This window comes from Hypanus sabinus, chromosome 13 (genome assembly GCF_030144855.1).
Source record: "Hypanus sabinus isolate sHypSab1 chromosome 13, sHypSab1.hap1, whole genome shotgun sequence".
In the NCBI taxonomy this organism is placed as follows: domain Eukaryota; kingdom Metazoa; phylum Chordata; class Chondrichthyes; order Myliobatiformes; family Dasyatidae; genus Hypanus; species Hypanus sabinus.
In genome coordinates, this window is record NC_082718.1 from 71,231,326 (window position 1) to 71,257,647 (window position 26,322).

The following is a 26,322-nucleotide window of genomic DNA, read 5'->3' on the forward strand; positions in this document are numbered from 1 at the left end:
AACTACATAAATTCCAGAGAAGTGCCCATATCTAGATACTTTTCCCCATCCCATTTTTACCTTGTTGGTGTGGACAGTATGTTACTGACAGTTGCAGAGATTAAGTCATTGTACATACTTAAAGTGGAGGTTGATTAGTTCTTGATTAATCAAAGGTTACAGGGAGAAGACAGGAGAATGGGGTGTGAGAGAAAATGTATCAGCCATGATTGAATGGCAGAACAGACTTGATGGGCCAAATGATCCAGTTCACTCCTATCATATACATGGTAAATGGTAGGGGACTGAAGAACGCAGTAGAAAAGAGTGATCTAGGAATAATGGTGCATAGTTCCCTGAAGGTGGAATCTCATCTGGATAGGGTGGTGGAGAAAGCTTTTGGTATGCAGGCCTTTATAAATCAGAGCATTGAGTACAGGAGCTGGGATGTAATGTTAAAATTGTACAAGCCATTGGTAAGGCTGAATTTGGAGTATTGTGTACAGTTCTGGTCACTGAATTATAGGAAAGATGTCAACAAAATAGAGAGAGTACAGAGGAGATTTACTAGAATGTTACCTGGGTTTCCGCACCTAAGCTACAGGGAAAGGTTGAACAAGTTAGGTCTTTATTCTTTGAAGTGTAGAAGGTTGAAGGGGGACTTGATAGAGGTATTTAAAATTATGAAGGGGATAGATATAGTTGGCGTGAATAGGCTTTTTCCATTGAGAGTAGAGGAGATTCAAACAAGAGGACATGAGTTGAGAGTTAGGGGGCAAAAGTTTAAGAGTAACACGAGGGGGAATTTCTTTACTCAGAGAGTGGTAGCTGTGTGGAACGAGCTTCCAGTAGAAGTGGTAGAAGCAGGTTTCGTATTGTCATTTAAAGTAAAATTGGATAGGTATATGGACAGGAAAGGAATGGAGGGTTATGGGCTGAGTGCGGGCCAGTGGGACTAGGTGAGAGTAAGCATTCGGCACAGACTAGAAGGGCTGAGATGGCCTGTTTCCGTGCAGTAATTGTTATATGGTCTTATGGTCATAAAAGTTATTAGTAGTATTCAGAAAGGCACAAATTGACCTAGGGAAGTCAGTATGATTTAATTAACAGAAAGTTGGGCCTGACTAGCTAAAAGATTATTTTTAAGAAGAGTTTTAATGAGGGTTGTGCTTAGAGGAATTTTAGCAAAGGCTTTTGTCCAAACATATCAAAAAGTAACTGGCCATAGGATTCAAGGGAAAACAGAAGTTGGGTTAAAACTGGACTCAGGGATGAAAATCAAAAATACTGGTTGAAAAGAATTTTATTGACTGGAAAGCTATAAGGAGTGGGGTTCAGAAGTTTGAACTTAGTATATGAATGTTTTAAATTGAAATACAAGATTAGAATTAAGAAGGTTGTCACTGATAACAAAAGCTGCAGTGTGGTTAACTGTGAAGAGGAAGAGGGTGTAGCAGGCACACAAGTGGCAAACAACAGTGCAAGGTCACACATTTAGAGATAGCAACAAAGCAAAGGAACACACAATAAATGCCAGGTCACTCAGAAATCTAAATGAAGAGAGGATCATTGATGTACAAGCTTACACATCCTTGCAAGACAAGGCTAAAGCAGATACTTGCATGCTCTATCTCAACCAACAAGAGTTGAGAGGGGAAATGCTAGGCTTGAAGTACCAAAAGCATTAGACAGCCTGTCTGTGATACTGGTCACCATGCTCACTCTGAGGATGTTGATAAAACAGCACCCGGTGGAGAACCTGAACAGCAGGGTCACAAAGCAAAAAGATTTTTTATTCTCCATAATGACTTACATAATTGGTTAGAAATGTGCTTGGTGGTCAGTTAAAAAGACTTAATTGAAATGATAAAGTCAAAATGCTTGAAATGAATGGTGAAAATAGTTGGATGCCATCTTAGTTATCTTTGTGAAGGAAAGCATCCCATTCCCTCTCAATATTACATGGAGAATGTGCAGACCAACAAGTCACAATTGATAAGGCTTTTCGTCACTGCACATTTAAATTACAACTTCTTAATCCAAGATACAAGGTTGTTTATGGTCTTTCTTCAGTACACAGGTATAAAGGAGAACAAAATGATTGTTAGTCCAGATCTAATTCAGCAGAAAGTAAAACACAATAAGCATAAAGTTCACAATAAATATAAAAGCAATCCTGTAAAACACTATGCATTGAGTGTGGCCATATTTAAATAAGACTAGCTTATATACATACTGAGCCCACTTCTTCGGCAAGAATTCCCCACCCTGCACCAGTTATCCCTTTTCCCGTCTCCAACCCTCCTCCTCTTTTGGATATCCCGTGCTGATTCCCTGCCTGCCCTGGATCTTTTCATCTCTAATTGCAAATGAGACATCAAATGGCTCAACTTTAGTACTCCTCTCTTCTCGAACTTTACTCTCTCTGTATGCACGGCCTTCCATTCTCTCTGCACCAATCTCACCTCTCTATCGAACCCACAGACAAAGGGGATGCTGCTGCAGTGTGGCAGACTGACCTCTACCTTGCTTTATCTTACTCTCTGACACCTCCTCATACTTACCCCTCAAAGAAAACTGAAGACCATCAGAAAACTGTCTACGACACCATTACTGACCACATCAACTCTGGAGAACTCCCACTGATTGCCATCAAACTTATAGTTCCCTTACCCCACACTGCTTACTTTTACTGTTATGTACCAGCAGCAACAGATCACAAAATGAGTCAGGTTTTAATGTTAATACCAGTATCTTTATTAGTATCTACTCATAATATAGAAAATTAAACAAAATAAACAGAAGTTGTGTGTGTGTGCGCGCGTCTCCCAAACAGTTAAGCTTAGGAATAGTTCTTAAAGTCATAAGATAGCAAACTAGAAAAAGTCCAGTAATCCACAGAATAAATGAAGGGAGAGATTTGTAAATCCACATTAAAATGTAGAGAGGAGGCAATTACGAAGAACTGTACAGATTCCACGCTGGAACTATCCCAACAGTGACAGTCATGGAATATCCCTTCGCACAAGTGGTTACCACTTAACACATCCAAATTCAGGTAAGACTTAATGAAAGTGTCCACCACAGGATACTCCAACAAAATCCACGTATGGATCATATGAAGTGACAGTCATACATCCAATGTGCACCATGTGCTGTTAATCAACCCAATCTTGGGCATGGGGAAGTATCAGACTTTACCCATTGTTGCAGCAAACTACTGCCAGCAGCTTGCAGTTCAAACTTCCATTCTCCCTCTCACTCTCTCCACTGAAAATATCAGTGGTCTGTCACAGCATGTTATACTGATATCATAGTCTCGCTTCATCCAAGTGTCTTAAAGTGACACCCACAGTACGAAACCGTGGTCACGTAACACATCCCCCCAAAAGGGAAAATTTTGATCTGTAAGAGCAAAAATTTAACTGCAAACTACAGTATGTGGAATAACACATATACAGTTACCACACAGCATACTACAAACTAATACAACATATTGCAGAAGCGTATACAAATAGTAAATTCCACCGCACTATTAAAAAAATGCATAGCAAGCTTAACATCTGGAATGACAATTGGCAATGATTGCCTTTAATATGAGCTATCATGCGATCGTACTCCTGAAAAATCAAGCCCTATTGTTGAATTGGAGTTTCCTTAACCATGCCCTGACCTACAACATAATCAAGACATGTCACAGTAGCATGGCCAAATTCACTCTTAGCTAAGTTAACTGTAAGGCTGGCCTTTAAAAGCCTGTCAAATAGGTTTTCCCATGGGTTTCCCAAGTGTCATTTCCTTTGACCAAATCATCAACATAGACATCTGTGTGTTCGAACCCTTGAATTATAGAATTAAACATTCTCTGGAATGTTCCGGCAGCATTTTTCATTCCAAGTGGCAAAACATTGTATTCATATAATCCAGAAGACGTTACAAATGCAGAAATTTCTCTACCTCTATCTGTTAATGGAACACACCAATATCCTTTTAACAGATCAATCTTTGTAAGAAACTTAAGCCTTTCCAACTTCGTCTACACGATCATCCACTCTAGGGATGGGTTAAGCATCTGTTTTTGTTATAGCATTCACCTTCCTGTAATCAGTGCAAAACCTGATACTACCATCTGGTTTAGGCACTATAACACAAGGTGAGCTCCAACCTGAAGTAGAATGCTTAATAATACCATTTTCCAACATATACTCAATTTCTTGTTCAACGAGTCTACATTTTTCTATATTCATGCATTATGGATGCTGTTTTATAGGTTTGGCATCATACTCCAACAAAATCCATGTATGAATCATACGAAGTGACAGTCACACATCCAATGTGCACCATGTGCAGTTAATCAACCCAATCTTGGGCATGGGGAAGTATCAGACTTTACCCATTGTTGCAGCAAACTACTGCCAGCAGCTTGCAGTCCAAACTTCCACTCTCTCTCTCAACTGAAAATCTCAGCAGTCTGTCGCAGCTTGTTATACTGGCATCATAGTACCGCCTCATCCAAGCATTTTAAAGTGACACCCACAGTACGAAACCATGGTCACGTAACATTACCTCGTACCAAAGATCCATAAAATAGACTTGCTGGGTAAACCCATTGTCTGACTGCTCCTTGCTCCCCTGAACTTGTGTCCTCATATCTCAATTCCTTTCTATTTCTCTTGGTTCTGTCCCTTCCCATTTATATCCACAACACTTCTCATATTCTCAATCTCCTCACGAACTTTTAATTCCCTGCCCCTGACTGCCTTATTTTCACTCTGGATGTCCAGTCCCTATATACCTCTATCCCCCATCAAGAAGGCCTTAAAGCTCGCCATTTCTTTCTCAATAAAAACAACCAACCAGTTCCCTCCACCACCCCTCTTCCATCTGGCAAAACTAGTCCTCACCCTCAATAATCTCTCCTTCAGCTCCTCCCACTTTCTCCAGATTTCAGGGGTAGACATGGGCACCCATATGCCTACCTTTTCATTGGCTATGTAGAACAGTCCATGTTCCAAGCCTTTCCTGGTAATGCTCCTCCACTATTTCTCCATTACATCAACAACTGCACTGGTGCAGCTCATTAATTTCATCAACTTTGCCCCTAACTTCTGCCCTGTGCTTAAAATTTTGATCCACTCCTGACACCTCCATCCCCTTTCTCAATCTCTCTGTATCCATCTCTGGAGACAAACTTTCACCTGAAGTTATTTATAAATCTACCCATTCCTACAGCTATCTTGACTATACCTGAGCAAGATAGCGGTAGAAATTATGGTGGCATTAGGAATAATCTTTCAAAAATCATTGGACTCTGGCTTGGTGCCAGAGGACTAGAAAATTGCAAACGTCACTCCACCTTTTAAGAAAGGAGGAAGACAGCAGAAAGGAAATTAAACACCAGTTAGCCTGACTTCAGTGGTTGGGAATATGTTGGAGTCAGTTGTTAAGGATGAGGTTATGGAATATTGTTGATACAAGACAAGATAGGACAAAGTCAGCATGGTTTCCTTAAAGGAAAATCTTGTCTGACAAACCTGCTGGAATTGTTTGAGGAGATTACACAGAGGACAGATAAAGGAGGAGTAGTGGATTTTGTATAATTGGACTTTCAGAAGGCCTTTGACAAGGTGCCACACATGAGGTTGCTTACCAAGTTAAGAGCCCATGGTATTACAGGAAAGTCACCTCTCAAGTCTGGTTAGAGCATTGGCTGATTAGTAGGAGGCAGCGAGTGGGAATAAAAGGATCCCTTTCTGATTGGCTGCCAGTGACTAGTAGTGTTCCACAGAGGTTGGGACTGGTTTTTATACTGTACATAAATGATTTAGATGATGGAATAGATGGCTTTGGTGCCAAGCTTTCAAATGATGTGAAGACTGATGGAGGGGCAGCTGGAATTGAGGATACAGGTAGGCTGCAGAAGGACTCAGATAGATTAGGAGAATGGGCAAGAAAATGGCAAATGAAATGCAATGTTGGAAAATACTTGCTCATGCATTTTGGTAGAAGAAATAAATGTACAAAGTATTTTCTTAATGGGGAGAAAATCCAAAAATTTGAGGTGCAAAGAGACTTGGGAATCCTTGTGCAGAACACCCTAGAGGCTAACCTGCAGGTAGAGTCAGTGGTGAGGAAGGAAAATGCAATGATAGTGTTTATTTCAAGAGGTCTAGAATACAAGAGCAGGGATGTGATGTTGAGGCTTTATAAAGCACTGGTGAGGCCTCACCTTGAGTACTGTGATCAGTTCTGGGCTCCTCAACTAAGAAAAGATGTGCTGGCTTGCAAAGTGTCAGAGGGCGTTCACAAGGATGATTCTGGAATGGAAAGGTTTATCACACGAGGAATGTTTGATAGCTCTGTGTATGTACTCGCTGGAATTTAGAAGGATGAGGGAGGACTTACTGAAAGCTTTTTAATGTTGAAAAGCCTAGACAGAGTAAGTATGGAAAGGATGTTTCCTATGGTGGGGGACAAGAGGGCATGTCATCAGGATAAAGGAGCTTCCATTTAAGATAGAGATGTGGAGAAATTGCTTTATCCAGAGGGTGGTGAACTTATGGAATTTATTAACAGAAGCAGCTGTGGAGGCCAGGCTGTTGGATGAATTTAAGGCAGAGCTTGATAGGTTCTTAATTGGGCATAGATCCTATCTGGGGAGAAGGTGGGGAGTGGGGCTGAGGAGTGGAAAAAAAGGATCAGCCATGATTGAATGGCGGAGCAGACTCAAAGCGCCAAATGGCCTAATTCTACTCCTCTTCCCACCCTGGTCTATACCTCTTCCCACCCTGTCTCCTGTAAAAATGTTATTCTGTTTTTGCAGTTCCTTCTTCTCCACATCTGTTCCCAGGATGAGGCTTTCCTTACCATGACATCAGAGATGTCCTCCTTCTTCAAAGAACAGGATTTCCCTTCCTCCACTGTTGATGCTGCCCTCACCCACATCTCCTCAATTTCCTGGACATCAGCACTCACCCCATCTTCCCCCTGCCATGCCATAGCCAGCAATAGAGTTTCCTTTGTCCTTACTACCACCCTATGAGCCTCCGCATCCAGTATATTATTCTCTGTAACTTTCATCGTCTCTGAAAGAATCCTACTACCAAACACATCTTTACATCCCCATCTCCACTCAATGCTTTCTGCAGAGATCACTCCCTCCGCGATTCCCTTATCTGTTCGTCCTTCCTGGTACATATTCCTGCAAGCAACCAAAGTACAGGTTGACCTTCACTAATCCGACTACCTGTTCCGGTTCTGACTAATCCAGTTCCTTCGATAATCCGGCACTGATTTCAAATTTCCCAGGCCACCGTACCAATCTGTTGCTCATTGTTTTGGTTGTGCAAGATCTGTTCACATGTTGGCACGTTCTTGTAAGCACAGATTCCTGTAAGCACAGATTCCTGCGATTCCTGCAAGATCTGTTCACATGTTGGCACGTTCTTGTAAGCACAGATTCCATGCGATTCCTGCTTGTTTTCCTGCGTTTATTAATATCATTTTTGTGAGGCGCGGCTGCCCGGCACCTGCCCATCTCACCCGCCAGTGGCGGGGGAACTGTCACACACTGGGTCGGTCCGCCTTCTCGCCTGCATGCCGGCAGTTGTGCACTTCCCTTCAGTGTTGCCTGGCCAGCACTCTGTTCTCTTCTGCCTACGATCTCAGATCAGATACGGCGACTCGCTGAATTTAAGCATATTACTAAGCGGAGGTAAATAAACTAATGAGGATTTCCTCAGCAACTGCAAGTGAACAGGGAAGAGCCCAGTGCCAGATCCCCGGCCGCCTGGCATCTGCGTGAACTGTGGCATATAGAAGACCTCCTTTTTCTGACTTCTGCTTCTGCTCACCCAGCTGTGCTGCCACCATCAACTGTTCTTGAAGTTCTTGTTGAGCCAGTTTCAGCACCAGTTCCTGATGCTTCACTCATTTTTCACGATGAAGATGTTGATGATCCTGACAACCCTACACTTGCAGATATGAAACTTTGCCTGAAGGTATATTAAACATCTCACTTTAGAAGCAGAAGTGCTCTACTGTTCTGTGTAAGTTAATTCCTGTACATTTACCTGTACCTTTTATTTTATCTGTGCTGTACAGTATTTTACTTTATTAAAATTCCACTTGCTATTGATTTAATATTTCTATTTCATTATTATCTAACTTGTACTGATTTACATGATATTTTATAGGTATGATGAGGCAGTTAGCTATTGCTTAATGTAATCCTTCCGTAATTCAGCATTTTCACTAATCTAGCACTCATCAGGTCCCAATGGTGCCGGATTATAGAAGGTTGACCTGTATTACACCTGCCCGTTCAACTCCATTCAGGGCCCTAAACGTCCTGATGAAGGGTCTCGGCCTGAAACGTTGACTGTTTGTTTCCACGGATGCTGCCCGACCTGCTGAGTTCCTCCAGCAGGTACATGTTGCTTTGACCCCAGCATCTACAGAGTATTTTGTGTTTAGGACCCTAAACAGTCCTTCCAGGTGAAGCAACACTTCTGGCTGTGAATCTGCAAGCATCGCTGATTGTACCCACTGCCCCCAGTGTGGCCTGCTCTACATTGCTGAACACCTTCGTTCCATCCTCTGCAAGTGGGACTTGCTGGTAGCCAAACATTTTAATTTCGATTCCGATTCCAACATGTTGGTCCATGGCCTCCTCTTGTGCCACCCTCAGGGTGAAGGAGTAACACCTTATATTCTGTCTGGGTAGCCTCCAACCTGATGTCACAAATATTGATTTCTCCTTCTGGTAAAAGAAAATTCCCTCTCCTTCCCATCTTTGGGGCAAAGTTAAGATGGCACTAAATGATGCCATTGCTAACATCTTTGGAGACAGCTTTATTTCTATCTTTAATATCTCTTCTCTTCCTTTTCAGGGTGTGGGGGTCCTTTTGAAGTACCTGACCTGGAGTTTCACTCTGACTTTGGTTTTTTGTGGAAATAGGACCTGCTCTCAGGGCCTCACGATTGGCTGCTTTTTGATATCCCAAGGACATGGCCTAGAAGACTAGCATGCCTTCAGGGTTCTGGGATTTGGTGGCTCGGAAGATGTGGTGATTCTAGGCCAGTGCCCCTGACTGACATATCGCGGGAGAACACAGAACATCAGTGAGTTAGCTGCTGCTGGGGATTGTGTGACCAGAGAGCTGTGCCTTTTTGGTGCCGACTCTCTGGGTGCAGAGCTCAGAATAAGTGACGCAACAGACTTTTAACATCGTAATTCAGTGAGTTGTTTGTTATGTCTCCCCTTTCACTGTGAAACAGGGACACCTCTTTTTCCCTTATTAGGTATGTTATTGGGTGAATGAGTAGTGTTTGGTGTACTGCGTCTGTGTCTTTATTGATGCTTTGCTGCATGCTTGAGTGCTCAGTGGAGGGTGCTGATGCTTTTTTGCTGGGGGGTTATTGCTTTGCTGCTGCTTGTGTGAGGAGGGGGAATGTTGGGGGAAGTTTTGGGACTCTAACATTTTATCTGTCATTCATTCTTTGGGGCACTCTTTTTTTATGGATGTCTGCAAAGAAAAAGAATTTTAGGATGTATATTGCATAAATTTCTCTGACATTAAATGTACCGATTGAAACCTATTCCCTGCTCTGGCCTCTAACCTCTTCTCACGGGCCTGTCATCTCTCCCTGGGTCCCCTCCTCCTTCCTGTTCTCCAGTGGTCCACTCTCCTCTCCTATCAGATTCTTTCTTCTTCAGCCCTTGACCTTTCCTATCCTCCTGGCTGTCTTCCTTCCTCTCCCCCCACCCCCAACCTTTTTACTTTGGCAACTTCCTCTTCCCTTTCCAGATCTGAAGAAAGGATCTCCGCTGGAAACATCAACTGTTTGTTCATTTCCACAGATGCTGCCTGACCTGCTGAGTTCCTCCAGTACTTTGTGTGTGTGGCTTATGTACACAGACTGATTGTATGTATATACTGATGGTAGATGCAGGGGCATCTGTACGAACACGCGCAGTCCACAGCGGCCTTGGAGGAGTTTCGAGACCGTTGGGCTCCGTGGGGTGTAAATGCCATCGTGGATAGGGATGGCAACATTCTGGTGTAATGTCTATTGTCTATTTGTAGTGCAGTAATTGTGTTTGCCACTGTTTTGTATATATTGTATAGCACCGAAATTTGTAATAAAGGATTTTGTAATAAAAAAAATGATAACATGACAAAGTGACTCTTGGCAAGAGGAATTCTTCTAGTCAGCAGCAGGGCATGTGAAAATAGCACAGTGACTGTATCAGAGTAGTACGAGGTGTGGAGTGGAGTGTCTGGTGTCACCCTCTCCTTCATCATTCCCCATTCCCATTTCCCTCTTTCATCTTATCTCCTTACCAGCCCTCTGGCACTCCTACCCCTTACTTTTCTTCCATGGACTTCTATCCTCTCCTATCAGATTCCCCCTCCTCCAGCCCTTTATCTCTTTCACCAATCAATTTCCCAGTTGTTCACTTCACTCCTCCCTCTCTCCCGGTTTCACCTATCTTGTATTTCTTCCTCCCCTTCTCCCACCTTCTTACTCTAACTTCTCATCTCTTTCTCCAGTCCTGACAAAGGGTCTTGGCCCAAAACATTGACTGTTTACTCTTTTCAACAGATGCTGCCTGGCCTGCTGAGTACCTCCAACATTTTGTGTGTGTTACTTGGATTTCCAACATCTCCAGATTTTTCTTTTGTTCATGATGTAGGTGGTGGTGGGTTAGAAAGTGGAGATACTGCTTGGGGAAAGTAACTGGTTTTGAGTCTGGTGGTCCTGATGTGGATGCTGTGTAGCCTCCTAACTAATGGGAGTCAGACAAACAGTCCATAAGCAGGATGTGTGGGATCCTTGCTGGCTTTTAACAGCACATTCCGATGTATACTGTTTGTCCTTGATGAACTCTGATTCACAATTACTTGTCCATTCAGTAATCCAGAATGATACCTCATTGCTTCAGGGATCAGCCAATAGCTGATACCAGCACAGCAGTGAAAATTCAGAGGACACCAAGCCTCAATCAATAGTTCAAAAAAAGCAGATAAACACAAAGATAAAATATTGACACAAACAGGTTTATACACAAAGTAGACACAATTGATCCTGACAAATGCAGATAACAGTTTGGTTCAATATTAGACTTCTGTTAAAGAATATGGATTTAAATCCATGAGGTGAAAAAAAGAAAGTTTCCACTGGATGAAAGTTTGACACAACATTTAGCTTGCTCCTTGTGACAGGTTTTATACGACAATGCCAGACTCAAGACAATATACAAAGGACACTTCACATTATGGATCATATACAAAAAAATAAAATCGAAGCAATAGTGATAAGCGTGGACGCTGAAAGAGCATTTGATTTGGTTAATTGGAATTTTCTTTACAGAGTTTTACATAGATTTGGTTTCCAAGACACAATTATTAAAACCATACAGACACTAAATGCAATCCTACTGCTAGGATTAAAATAAATGGATATTTATCAAATAGTCTTACCCTAGAAAGGGGCATGAGACAGGGTTGTGCATGGTCATCACTACTCTTCGCGTTATATCTGGAACCATTAGCTCAATACATCAGACAAAATAAAGATATCAGGGGAATGACTATTAAAGGGACAAAGCATAAATTGGCTTGTTATGCGGATGACATTTTGATCTATCTAGGGCAACCAACATACTCTTTACCCAAGTTGATGCAAGACTTTGAACAATATGGTCAATTATCAGGATACAAGATCAACACAGATGAAACCCAATTACTTTCATATTACTATAGCCCACCAAGAGAAATTGAAAGTAGATATCCCTGGGCATGGCACACAGAGTCTTTCAAATATTTGGGCATCATTATGCCAAAAGATTTGGCAAAATTATCAGAATGTAATTATCAGCCTTTATATAAAAAAATTAAGGAAGATATGGCAAGATGGAGCCTGATTCCTTTTTTCAGTCTCAGTTCAAGGACTGAGTCTATTAAAATGAATATACTGCCCAGACTGTTATATCTCTTTCAGACCCTACCAATAGAGATTAATCAAAATCAATTCAATGAATGGAACAAGATGTTATCAAGGTATATTTGGCAGGGTAAAAGGCCTAGAGTTCGTCTCAAAACTTTGCAATTAGCAAAGGAAAAGAGGGGATGGGGCTTGCCTTCTCATAGAGATTATTATTTTGTAGCACAGTTGAGAGCTGTGATATGTTGCAATGGAAAAACATTAAGGAGCAGGTACTTCCCATCCCCATACAATAAATTTTGGCTGATAACAACCTCCAAAGGTACATAAATACTATTGATAACCCATGGGTGAAATTGACTCTTAAAATATGGAAAACTACTATAAAAGAATGTAATCTAGAGCAGGGGTTCCCAACCTGGGGTGCCTACACCCCCTGGGGGTGCGAGACAGAATTTCAGGGGGTGTGACAAAGAGTGGCTTGTGACCTTGAGTGACAAGTCACGAGTCACACTCAGCCAGCTGCCAGTGTGCCTTGAGAAGTGGTAGTAACATTTGTCCCAAGCACACTCCAATCTCCCGCTGCCTGAGTCAGCGTTGAGGATTCTCATCAGTGTTACCTGGGAAGTTATACCTCAGAGTTGAGGAGTCTCATCAATGTTAGCTGGAAGGTTACATCTCAGAGTTAAAAATCATCTCATAATGCCAAAATCTTTATATATCCCAAATCAACCATCGAGTAACGTTAAAACCAAACCCACAGACAGTAGGTAAATTATTCAATTATAACATTTTAAAAAGCAGCATTTTGATAAAAAGCAGCTGAAGTTATTCATTCGTATTTGTCTCAATCCACTAAAGAAGTTTTTGAATTTCAAAGATTTTTTTTTCTCTTAAAAAGGTTTTTTTCTTGAATCGTTGATAATTTTGAATTGTGTTAGTTGAGGAGGTATCATTGTTAGCACCGAGGACTTTGAATCGTGTGATCGGAGTTCGTATCTCCGGTAATCATCGGAAATAGGTGTGTAAATTCAGTAGAGAGTAGCCTAATAAGTTGCGTCACGTCCCCATAGCATTTCTACCTGATGATTTATCTTGACGTAACCGCAGATAATATCATAATATTCAAAATTGTACTTCTCGTGATATTTTGCTATAGGCGTATCTGATTGAGTAAAGCGGTCATCCCTGACTTAGTCAGATAGTTTTTCCTCATATTAGCTCATATTTTTCTCTTTACCCATAACCCTTCATCATGTCAAAAAGAAGGAAATAGAATGATGACTATGTGTGCTTTGGTTTCACTTGCACAACAGGAAATGATGGCCTGCAAAAACCCCAGTGCATTCTTTGTAGCGTTGTGTTTTCCAACTCAAATCTGAAGCCATCCAAGCTTCAACAGCACTTCAAGAACAAGAGGGGGAATTTCTTTACTCAGAGAGTGGTAGCTGTGTGGAACGAGCTTCCAGTAGAAGTGGTAGAGGCAGGTTTGGTATTGTCATTTAAAGTAAAATTGTATAGGTATATGGACAGGAAAGGAGTGGAGGATTATGGGCTGAGTGCGGGTAGGTGGGATTAGGTGAGATTAGGAGTTCGGCACGGACTAGGAGGTCCGAGATAGCCTGTTTCCGTGCTGTGATTGTTATATGGTTATATATAAAATCTTCTGGTATGTTTTCTCCAATCTTTTTTAATTCTATTCTAATCCATGCCGGTTTTTCTTCATCAAAAAAAAACGCAATAAATCTAAGTTGATTTGCTTTATAATAATTCTTAAAATTTGGAAGTTGTAACCCTTCTAAATCAAATTTACATGTCAATTTTTCCAATGATATTCTTGACATCTTTCCTTTCCAAAGAAATTTCCTTACATATTTATTCAGTTCTTGAAAAAACTTCTGAGGCAATTATATTGGTAAAAGTTTGGAATAAATATTGCAATCTAGGAAATATATTCATTTTTACAGCATTAACTCTACCTATTAATGTTATTGGTAACATCATCCATTTATCAGGATCCTCTTTTATTTTTTTTAATAATGGCAAATAATTTTGTTTATATAAAGTTTTTACATCATTATCAACTCTAATACCTAAATATTTTATCCCATTTATTGACCATCGAAATTGAGTTACTAATCGACATTGATTATAATTTCCTTTGGTAAGGGGTAAAATTTCACTTTTATCCCAATTTACTTTATATCCTGATACTTTCCCATATTCTTCCAATCTAAAAGATAGTCTTTGCAAAGATTGCAATGGGTTTGTTAAATAAATCAAAACATCATTAGCAAATAAATTAATCTTATATTCTTCTCAATTAACTCTAAAGCCCCCAATGTCTGGATCTGTTCTAATTACCGTAAATTCCGGACTATAAGCCGCTACTTTTTTCCCACGCTTTGAACACTGCGGCCTATACTACGGTGCGGCTAATGCATGTTTTTTTTTTCATGCCGCCAAAAACATTTTGCCTCGTAACAGTAGACCAATAAAATTGATGAGTAGTTCACAGAGGTCCAATGAAATTGTACGATAAAACAAGCGCACTTTCACAATTAAATTATTGTAAATCAGTCATTTGTACTCAGCCTCATCAACATGGAAAACACTCGAAGAAAAGCATATGATGCAGCTTTTAAGTTAAAGGCGATCAATCTGGCAGTTGAAGAAGGAAATCGAGCTGCTGCACATAATCTTGGCTTAAATAAATCGATGTTGAGACGGTGGAGACACCAGCGTGAAGAACTGAGTCAATGCAAAAAGACGACAAAAGCTTTCAGAGGTAATCATAGCAGATGGCCCGAACTTGAAAACTTTCTTGAAGACTGGGTTAACACACAGAGAGCAGGCGGCCGCGGTGTTTCCACCGTGCAGATCAGACTGAAGGCTAAAGCAATCGCCACCAAAATGAAAATCGAAGATTTTAGAGGTGGGCCATCGTGGTGTTTTAGATTTATGAGACGAAAAGGCCTGTCCATCAGGGTACGCACGACTCTGTGTCAGCAGCTCCCTCCCGACCACGGGGAACAACTTGCTAACTTCCGCACATTCAGTCAAACAAAGATAGCAGAGAATTCCATCGGGCCAGATGATATCATAAATATGGATAAAGTACCTTTGACGTTTGACCTGCCTCTCACTCGGACTGTTAATAAAAAAGGTGACTCGTCCATCACACTGAAAACAAGTGGCCATGAGAGAACGCATTTTACTTGTGTTCTGAGCTGCACAGCATCCGGACTAAAGCTTCCACTGATGGTGATTTTTTAAGTGGCTGACAATGAAAGTTCAGTGAAAGCTGCCATCAAGAGTACAAACTCAATTCCAGCTGTGATTCCTGGGGGTACCACGAAGTATTTGCAGCCACTGGACATCAGCGTGAACCGGGCATTTAAAGTGGCGCTGCGCGTTGAGTGGGAGTCTTGGATGACGAGCGGCGAGAAATCCTTTACCAAAACAGGACGCATGCGAAGAGCATCTTTAACTCAAGTCTGCCAGTGGATCCTAAATGCGTGGAGCCGTATCACAACTTCCACCATCACCAGCGGGTTTCGAAAGGCTGGACTGCTGCGTGATGAAGAGGACCGCGTGCGCTCAAGTGAGAGCGACAACGAAGAGACTGGTGACGAGATCCTTAGGTCTTATTCAATTCGGACACTGAAGGACTTTGATGGTTTTAGTGCGCAGGAGGAAGATGAAGAAGGCGATCAATAACTTTTCCTGGTAGGCTGCAGTATATATATTTTTTTTACCAGTCGTTAGGAGATATTGGAATGTTGTTCGTGCACTGTTCAGTAAAAAAGTATACGCAACATAATTTGTGTGTTACCGATACGTATGTAATTTAAAAGTAGCTGTGTTACAGGCACTGTTCGAAAAAAAGCATTTGCAATATATATTTGTTTATGTTACCATATGGATTTAATTAAAAGTTAAAAAATCCTCAAGTGTAATACCTTTCTGTGTAAATATCTCATATTACAACGTGGGACACCTGCGGCTTAAAATCCGGTGCGGCTTGTACAAATACAAAATTGATTTTCTTTCTAAAATTAGAGCGTGCGGCTTTTAATCAGGTGCGCTCTGTAGTCCGGAATCAACGGTAATTCAGCTAATGGTTCTATTGCCAATACAAATAAAGCAGGTGATAATGGGCAGCCTTGTCTAGTTGACCTCGTTAAGCAAAATGGTGTTGAAATCTGACCATTTGTAACCCACTTTAGCTTGAGGATTAGTATTTAAGGTTTTAATCCATTGTATAAAAGATTTTCCTAACTCATATTTTTCCAATACCTTAAATAAAAAATCCCATTCCAATCTATCAAATGCTTTTTCTGCATCTAAAGCAACTGCCACTCTCATTTCCTCTCTTTTTTGTGCCAAATGAATTATACTAAGTTATATTATCCATTGATTGTCTGTTTTTAACAAAACCTGTTTGATCCATACGTATTAATTTTGGTAAATATTTAGATATTCTATTAGATAAAATTTTTGCTATTATTTTATAATCTGTATTCAACAAAGAAATAGGCCTATATGATGTTGGTTTTAAAGGATCTTTCTTTGGCAATACAGTTATAATCGCTGTTAAAAAAGATTGTGGGAGTTTATGCATTCTTTCCACTTGATATATTAAGTCCATAAAAGGAGGAATTAATAAATCTTTAAATTTTTTATAAAATTCAGGAGGAAAACCATCTTCTCCTGGGGATTTATTACTCTGAAGTGATCCTAGAGCTTCTTCAACCTCTTTTAATGTAAAAGGCATATCTAATCCTTTCTGTTCTTCCAAATTTAATGTTGGAAGGGTTATTTGTGATAAAAATTTATCTATCTCAGCAATCTTATTTCGTGATTCTGATTGATATAGTTCAGTATAAAATTTTTTAAAAGTCTCATTAATTTCTAAAGGTTTATAAGTAACCTTATTTGCACTTGTTCTAATTGCATTTATTGTTTTAGAAGCCTGTTCTGTTTTCAGCTGCCAAGCAAGAATCTTATGTGATCTTTCACCTAATTCATAATATTTCTGTTTAGTTCTCATAATTACTTTTTCTGTATGATATGTCTGGAGTGTATTATATTGTAATTTTTTATTAACAAGTTGTCTTCATTTTTCTTCTGTCATATATCTTTGAGATTCTTTTTCTAACTTTATGATATCTTTTTCTAATTGATCTATTTCTGCCATGTATTCCTTCTTAACTTTAGATGTATAACTTATAATCTGACCCCTTAAATATGCTTTCATCGCTTCCCATAATACAATTTTATCCTCAACTGTATGTAAATTTATACCCAAAAAAAATTGAATCTGTTTTTTCATAAAATCACAAAAATCTTGATGTTTTAATAAAATTGAATTAAATCTCCATCTATAGATCGATTCCTCCTTATCCATCATTATCATTGTCATTATCAAGGGGGAATGATCTGACAGTATTCTTGCTTTATATTCCACACTTTTCACTCTATCCTGAATATTTTTTGATAATAAAAAAAAATCAATCCTTGAGTAAATATTATGTTTATTTGAATAAAATGATTAGTCTCTTTCTCTTGTATTAATTTTTCTCCATATATCAATCAGGTTTAAATCTTTCATTAATGATAAAGTTAGTTTTATTACTTTTGATTTTGTAGCAACTTTAGTTGACCTATCCAAAACTGGATCTAAACAAAAATTAAAGTCTCCACCTATTAATATTTTATCATGTGCATCAACCAAGTTCAAAAAAACTTCTTGTATGAATTTTGCATCATTTTCATTTGGTGCATAAATGTTCATAAGTCCATAATTCTGAAAAAATTTGACAATGTATTATCACATATCTCCCCACAGAATCAATTACTACATTTTGTATTTTAATTGGTAAAGTTTTATTAACCAAAATTGCAACTCCTCTCGATTTTGAATTAAATGAAGCTGCAATGACATTTCCAACCCAATCTCTCTTTAATTTCTTATGTTCTGTTTCTATTAAATGTGTTTCTTGTAGAAAAGCTATATCTCCTTTCATTTTCTTAATATATGTTAAAACTCTTTTTCTTTTCACAGGTCCATTAAGTCCATTAACATTAAAACTTAAAAAATTAAGTAAATTAATCATTCATAATACCTTGGGAACTCTTTAAAATTCTCCATGTTGCTATGTGTCTCTCCCCAGCCATCCAGGCAAAAAAGAAGAAAAATAGAAGAAAGGTAACTAATAAATAAGAAAAAAAACAAAAACAAAATACCCCCCCACTAATGTTGTGAATAAAAAGAAACACAACATTACCCCCCACCATTTTACGGGTCATGGCAATCGCCATGATTGTACACGTGAAACTTGCAGCCATCGATCAGGAGCTCCTCCAGCTCCCCCGCAAAAAAAAGAAAGAAAATATATTAGTGAAGAAAAAAAAAGAAAATAATGAATGTCTCTACTCCCAATTAATACTCAACTATTTTTTTTTCTTCTTATTCCTTATAAATGTGCATCAAGTCCAACCTTATTTCAGTCTTCGTCATTAGTCCACTTCATTTCTATAATTCTTTACTCCCCCTCGTGGATATCAGGTAGTTCTTGTACAAATTTCTCCGCTTTCCGGTAGTCAACGAAAAATCTTCTTTCTTCATTATCCAGGAAAATTATCAATTTTGCTGGGTAGCTCAATAAAAATTTATAGCCCTTTTCCCATAAAAAATTTTTCACTGGATTAAACTCCTTCCGCCTCTTCAGAAGATCATAACTTATGTCTGGACTAAAAAAAAACTCTTTTCCCCTTCTATCATCAATGGCCCATTTCTCTTTTTAGCACCTTGAGTAGCTGCCTTCAAGATCATTTCTTTATCTTGGTACCTTAAGCATTTTATCAAAATTGATTTTGGATTTTGATCTTGTTGAGGTTTTGGTCTTAAAGCTCCGTGTGCTCTTTCAATTTCAATTACTTCCTTCTTTCATTTCCAAAATTTTCAGAAGAATTTTATTGGATTTTCTCCCTCTGTACCTTCTATAAGACCAACAATTTTAATATTATTTCATCTACTAGAGTTTTCAAGCGCATCTATTTTTTCCAACATCCGTTTTCTTTCTGTTGTCCAGGCAAGATTATTGTCTTCTATCTTATCTATTCTTTCAGTGTTTTCTTCCATTTTTCCTTCCATCTCTTTAACTTTATTATCCATCTTCTTTTGTTTTTCCACCACATTATCGAGTGTAATCTGCATCCTTCTTATATCTTTTAATTAATTCATCATATATATCAGGATATCTCTTATGTCTCCTTTAATCTCCTCCTTTTCCTCTTCTTCTTCATCTGTGTTTCCCAAAGAATCTGATTCCACTTCCGATTCACTTCCAGCCGTAGTTGGGATTTGTAGTTTTGTTATTATCTGTTCATGCATACTTGTTTCTTCGCGCATGCGTTGTTCTTGCCGTTTCTTCTTAGAGACCGCCGGCATTGCCGCAACTTTCTGCCCTGCACCATCAGAAGTGCCATGCACTTCGCCGGGAGGAGATCCAACTTGAGTACGAGGCTTCGCCGAGACGGTTAGGCCTTTTTCCCCGCTGACTTGCGCAGTCTTTGAAGTAGTAGCTTTCTTCTGTTTCGTTTAGGAGCCATATCTAAAAATAATCCTGAGTTGCTTATAAATAGTTTCTAGTAGGTATTTGTTAACTCTTCTTCACTTAAACCCTATTTCATTACTTTTTACGAGGGAGCTGGATTCCCAACGTCTCGACCCTATGTCATCGCGTGACGCCCCCCCCGACTGCCTCATTCTTATGAGTTGAAGGTCATCCAGCTGCTGCTCCAGATTCCTCACACAGTCTTCCAGATTGCCCAGCCGCATGCACTTCTGGCAGATGTGACTCTGCGGGAGAGGGGAGTTCCCCCAAGACTGCCACATCTCACAGGAAAGGCACATCACCGTCTCAGGAGGCATTGTAAAGACTAACTGGGAACAAGCTCGTCCACCGCCTCTTCTCGTCAAAGCCTCAAATCTCCACTCCTTCACTGGCCGCTTTCCAAAGCTGAGTGGTTTATGAGTGGTTTTGTCTCCTTATCTGAGAAAGGGTCTGTTGGCACTGGAGACGGTCCAACGGAGGATCACGAGAATGATCCCAGAGGAAAAGGGTTAACATATGAGAAGTGTTTGGAGGCTCTGGGCCTGTACTCACAGGATTTTGGAAAAATGAGGAGGGATCTCACTGAAACCTATTGAATATTGAAAGATCCAGATAGAGTGGATGTTTCCTATAGTGGGGGGGGGGGGGATCTAGCACCAGTGGGCACAACCTCAGAATGGAGGAACATCCATTTAGATGAGGAGGAATTTCTTTAGCCAGAGGGTGATGAATCTGTGGAATTCATTGCCAGAGACAGCTGTGGAGGCCAAGTCATTGGGTATATTTTTAAGTGAAGGTTGATAGTATCTTGATTAATAAGGGTGTCAAAAATTAAGGGAAGGAGACAGGAAAATGGGGTTGAGAGGGAAAATCAAGCGGCCACAATTGAATGGAAGTACAGACTCGACAGGCTGTCTGACAGGATGGCATAGTTAGTGCTGTCATCACACAACCCCAGAAATACTTGTACTATCTGGGTAAAGCTTTTCATTGCACCTTGGCCTCACCTGACTTATGTATAAGATAATAAATTCAACTCAGATTGAGGTTACACATTCTCTCTGTGAATCCGTGCTTCGTTTCCTCCCACATCCCAAAACTGTGTCTGCAAATTGCATCTAGTGTAGGTGGGTGGCAAGAGAATCACAGACTGGCACGAGAAAGGGAATCGGTTACAGGCAAAACAAACAGCAGAAGAAGGATTATGTAACCAGGCATTGCTCAATGTGGCAAACAGATTCCTTCTGTCATTTGAAAATATGTGGAATAAAATGCGAGCATTTTTGCTGAACTAATGGCAATAAATTATTGCCACTGCGCAGTTGATGCAGAATGGCCAGGTTAATTTTAACTATTACTGACAACAAGAGAAGTAAATAAATTAGAGGTTGAACAGAGAAGAAAGCAAAGAGCAAAGGAGAATGAGAGAGATCAATGGTTCAGTTTAATATCAGAGAATGTATCCACTATACAACCCGAAATTCTTACTGTTCATGCACATCCACAAAACAAGAAACCCCAAAGAATGAATGACAGAAACATGAGAACCCCAAACCCAGTGACAGAGGATAAAAGGAATGTAAGTGAATGAATGGGATGGAAGGATACATGGAATGTGAGTAGAAAGAGGGTAAAAGACAGAGGATAAAAGGAATGTAGGTGAATGAATGGGGATGGAAGGATACATACACTGTGAATATAAAGAGGAAAACAAAAGAAAGAACCTCATGCATAGTGCTTAACATAACACTATTACAGGCCCAATGATCTAGGTTCAATTCCTACTGCTGTCTGAAAGGAGTTTCTACATTCTCCCCTTCACCATACGGGAGGGTGGGTTAATTGGTCACTTGCTGTAATTGAGCAACAGGGGCATGTCGAGCTGGAAGGGCTGGTTATTGTGCTGCACCTTTAAAGAAAATAAAACCCTGAAGGAATACAAGAAGATGAGAGCAAAAAAGAAAAAACAGAGGAGCACACAAATGGACATAATTCTTCTACAAAGAGAGGAAGGCAAGATGGTGACACCAGAGGATAAAAGAGCTGAGGTGGCACAGGTTATGAGAAAATAAGGGAGGGGGACACAGGAATGTGCACATAGATGAAGAAGCAACTGCATCTAGTTCAAACATCATGAGAAAAGAAAGATATAGAATGATATAGACTGAAGACGGAGAGGAAAGAAAATGTCCAGAAAGAAAATAAACATATAGTAACAGCCTACTGACAGACACAGCACCTGCACAAAGGACTATGCACGAGGATGGATAAGAAAGGTTTAGGAAGATTAAGTCAAAGAAGATTTGATAAAAGAGATAGAAAAGGTTAAAAACGGGTTACAAAGTAGCAGATATGCAAAATAAGGTGGGATATGGAAGATAAAGAGAGAGGCAGAGTGTCACAACCCAGGTAGTGCAGTGGTTAATGTAAAACTATTAGTGCCAGCAATCCACCACTGTAAGGAGTTCGTACTTTCTCTCCGTGGCTCCAGGTACTCCGGTTTCCTTCCATAGTCCAAAGACGAACGGATAAGTCATTGATCATGTGTGTAATTGGGCAGCATGGGCTTGTTGGACTGGAAGGGCCTGTTATCAGGCAGTATCTAAAATTAAATAATATATTGGTAATGATCTCCTGGGAAAGCTCAACTGGGGTTAGGCAGGTTAAGATTATTGGACTGCCACTCACCTCTCAGATCATTTCCCATTGGTGTAATTAAACAGGACAGCCAATACTACAGAATGCATTTCCTGTTGGCAGTTCTCAGAGTAGGAAGGGACAGATTCAGATTGCTGCAGGTTTGTGATATGAGCAGCATTTTCACAAGGTCTGGCTGCAATGTCTTCCTTTGTGTTTCACTTAAACAGTGATAGGACTGCTGGCACAGAAAGTGAATAACTATAAACAAGTAGCACGTTTTAGCCAATATCCTCCAACTCGAGTGCTGAACAGCAGGTCTCATAGGAACTGCCTTTTGCTACTTCACCCACATCAGAGAGTTTAGCAGTCCTTTCAACTAACTTCAAACTTATACTCGTCTGACATCACTAATTTCCTTTCAAGAATCCATATTGGCCAAAGTTGCCCTCTTCACCCTAACATGAGTCATCATCAGATGAGCTTTGACTACCATGGCCCACACACTCCTGTTTCAGGTCAAGTGGGTCAATTCATTGGTATTCATTTCCAGTTCTGTGGCTGAGGTCTCCATCATCATTTGTCTTTGCCTTCCACTTGCTTTCTTCCATTCAATCTTTCCCATAATTACCGTGCATTCTAACTCCTCTTTCCTAATCACATGTCCAATGAAGTTACGTTGCCTTTTCATAATCTCATACATTATTTCTCTTTTTGTGCTTGCTCTGTTCATGACATCCTCGCTCGATATTCATTTTGTCCATGATATTCTTTGCATCCTCCTCAAGAACCACATCTCCGCTACTTCAATTCGCTTCCTCATGTTACTAGATATTCTGAGCCATATAACATAACTGGATAAATGTAACATTTCGGTACTCTGAGCGGGTTGTTGTGCCTAGTTTAGCATTGCTCAGTATTCTCTTCATTCTCTTTTATCATCCCTATTCTTTTTTGATGCCCATGTCGCACCTGCCATCTGATGTCATCCAGCTTCCTAAGTAGCAAAAGTTCTGTACTTGTTTTATGTCTTCCCCATTTATTCTCAGCCTGCAGATAGGATTCTCCTTTTTGGATCTGTCTTTTTGCAATTGATAGACAGACCCATTTTTGCACTTTCTTCAACAACTATATCAATTAAGTTTTGTAATTCTTCCTCCATACTTGCAATTAACACAGTGTCACCAGCATATCTGAAATTACTGATATTTTCACAGCCAATTTTGATTCCCAATGACTCTTATATTTTGTAATATTATTTCACTATATACATTCAACCAACTGCGAATCGGGAAAACCCGGAAGTTCTCTCTCCAGCACTCGTTTGAGCATTGTTCACCTTGCGTCTTGTGTTATGAGCAGGAGGAAGGAGTTTAAGGCTAGTAAGGGATGGCTGGCTAGCTATGGAAAGCGCTACAGCCTCAAGAACTTAAAGATCACGGGAGAATCCCAGAAGAGCTACAATGGTTGTGTCTGTACTGAACATGTGTAGGCTTTTTTTTTATTGTCATTATTCCCTAAACAATACAGCATAACAACTATTTACATAGCATTTACATTGTATTAGGTATTACAAGTAATCTAGAGATGATTTAAAGTATACAGGAGGATGCGCATAGGTTATATGCAAATAAGGGACATTTTATATAAGGGACGTGCATCCGCATTTTTTGGTATCCACGGGGCGGGGAGGTGTCCTGGAACCAGTCCCCCACGGATAAGTGGGGCCAACTGTATCCTATTTCTTGTACCTTTGTCTTTCACAAAACCACATTGTTCATCACCTATTTCAGCTTGTATCTTATTTTTAGCACTTGTCATCAAAATTCTTAGAAGTATCTTGGTGATATGACTCACTAAACTTATGGTCCTATGTAATTCATATTCTATTGCTCCAGCTTTCTTAGGAAGAGTGATAAATATAGATTTTTTTCATCTCTTCTGGTATTATTCCAGTCTCATAAATGTCATTGATTAAATCAGTAAGTTTTTCAATTCCATAATCTTCAAGGGTGATAATTTGTTCTATTACTAATTCATCAGGACCTTTCCTTTCTTCATCTTATTTATTGCATTACGAACTTCAGATTTTAAAATACTTGGACCTTTAATGTTTTTCTTAATTTCTGGTTTTTCGCCTTGATCATCTTTAAAAAAATTCCTGAATATACTCAGTACATCTGTTCATAATCTCATCTTTTTCCATGATAATGGTACTGTCCTTTGCTTTCAAACATCCACCTGAAGAACAGAGGAGCTCTTTACCAGTGATATTCTTGATTTGTTGATGTAACTTTTTTGAATCAGTAATAGGGATTCTTTCTAGTTGCTCATATTCCTGGTTTAACCATTCTTCTTTGGCTTTTTGACATAAGCTTTTAACTTTTTTTAATCTAAGGACTCATATTCTATAGGGTTTGCTTTCTTCCATTAGATTTTTGATTTCATCTGTCATCCATTTGTTCTTTGTACTTCTTAAAAACAAGATTATAGGGTGCAGTGTTGTTCCAGCTGCTATCCTGAGTCGTCCCTGAGGCGATGGCATGAACTGCAGCAGGTCGAGGTTGTTCATCACCAAGTACTGGATGGTGGAACAGGTTAACTTTAAGATGGAGTGTCGATTAAGCTCCTGATGGCTATTATTTAGTAGATCACTGTATAAACCATTAACTCAGTGAGCTACTGAACTCCCCAGCTTCTTGTTTCTAGCATAAAGTGCTTCAAATTTGCTGTCATGCAAATCATTGAATGACTTTCACCTGATATTTTGTTCTGAACGTGTCTACCAATGATATAACTATTTGGTACTCATTTTCAAGACTATTATTTTATAAATTGTGACAATTTCATTACGAACATTAATCTTTAAGCAAAGGTATAAACATACATCAACAAACAAGAAACAAAGCCCATGAGATCATAAGACATGGGAGCTGAATTAGGCCATTCGACCTATTGAGTCTGATCCATTCCATCATGACTGATTTATTATCCCTCTGAACCCCATTCTCCTAACACTCCGTAACCTTTGACACTCTTACTAATCAAGAACCTATCAACCTTCTCTGCTTTAAATATACCCAATGACTTGGCTTCCACTGCTGTCCCTGACAATGAATTCTATAGAATCCCCACCATCTGGCTAAAGAAATCCCTCCTCATCTCTGTTCTAAGTGGATGTTCCTCTGAGATTATGACCTCAGGTCCCAGACTCCTCCACTATAGGAAACATCCTCTTCATGTCCCCCCTATCTGAGCCTTTCAATACTTAATAGGTTTCAATGAGATCCCGCCTTCATTTTTCTGAACTCCAGTGAGTAAAGGCCCAGGGCCTCAAGCTCTCTACAGATTAACCCTTTCATTCCCAGGATCATTCTTGTGCACCTTCTCTGAACCCTCTCCAATGCCAGCACATCTATTTTTCAGATAAGGGGCCCAAAACTGTTAACAATGCTCTGTGTGGCTGAACCAATGCCTTATAAAGCCTCAGTATTATATCCTTGTTTTCATATTCTAATTCTCTTAAAATGAATGCAAGTAGTTCTATATCTTTGTAATAGGTAGCATAAGGCACTTCAGAATACCCGGACTAGATGGTGACCCTGGTAAATCACTCCAACACTTTATTCACAGGAAGACCAGAGCTGCATTATTACAAATTCCTTTCATGACCACTAGCCTCCTGAATTCAATTAACCTTTACTAACGTGAGGAAGTTGCTACACTATATAGTAGCTGGCTTGTACATGGTAAGTTCTCACAACCAGAAATTGGTAATGAGCAGACGAGATAAATACTGATCCTGAATGAGTCCCAATGCATCAGCCCAGAATTTATAACAAGGGGGTCAGGAAAACAGGCAAGTCAAGCAGAGGGAAATAGATGACTGATACTTCAAAGTGGGACCCTTCACCTGGAGTGAAAACATATGATCTGGTTCTACCTTTTGATCCAGATGCAAGACCTGGAGTGGAAGAATATGATCTCCCCTCTACCTTTTGGTCCAGATGAAGGATCTTGACCCAAAATGTCCCTCCATGGATTCTGCCTGACCTGCTAAACTCCTCCAACAACGTTTTCGTTCGTTCCAAATTTCAGCGTCTGCAGTCTCTTGTCTTCCATGACACCCCCTTTG

General features: G+C 39.8%; 1 protein-coding gene across 3 annotated transcripts in view; it reads right to left on the reverse strand.

The window, feature by feature from the left end:
- The window catches only part of asphd2 (aspartate beta-hydroxylase domain containing 2), an 89,834-nt gene that overhangs the window by 18,031 nt on the left and 45,481 nt on the right, over nt 1-26,322 (reverse strand). The window contains exon 4 of one of the 3 annotated variants that reach the window (XR_009515405.1): nt 18,057-26,317. The exons of the other annotated variants lie outside the window; for them this stretch is intronic. The gene's annotated coding sequence lies outside the window, so the exon portion shown is untranslated. The remainder of the gene's footprint in view (nt 1-18,056; nt 26,318-26,322) is intronic. 3 annotated transcript variants of the gene reach the window in all.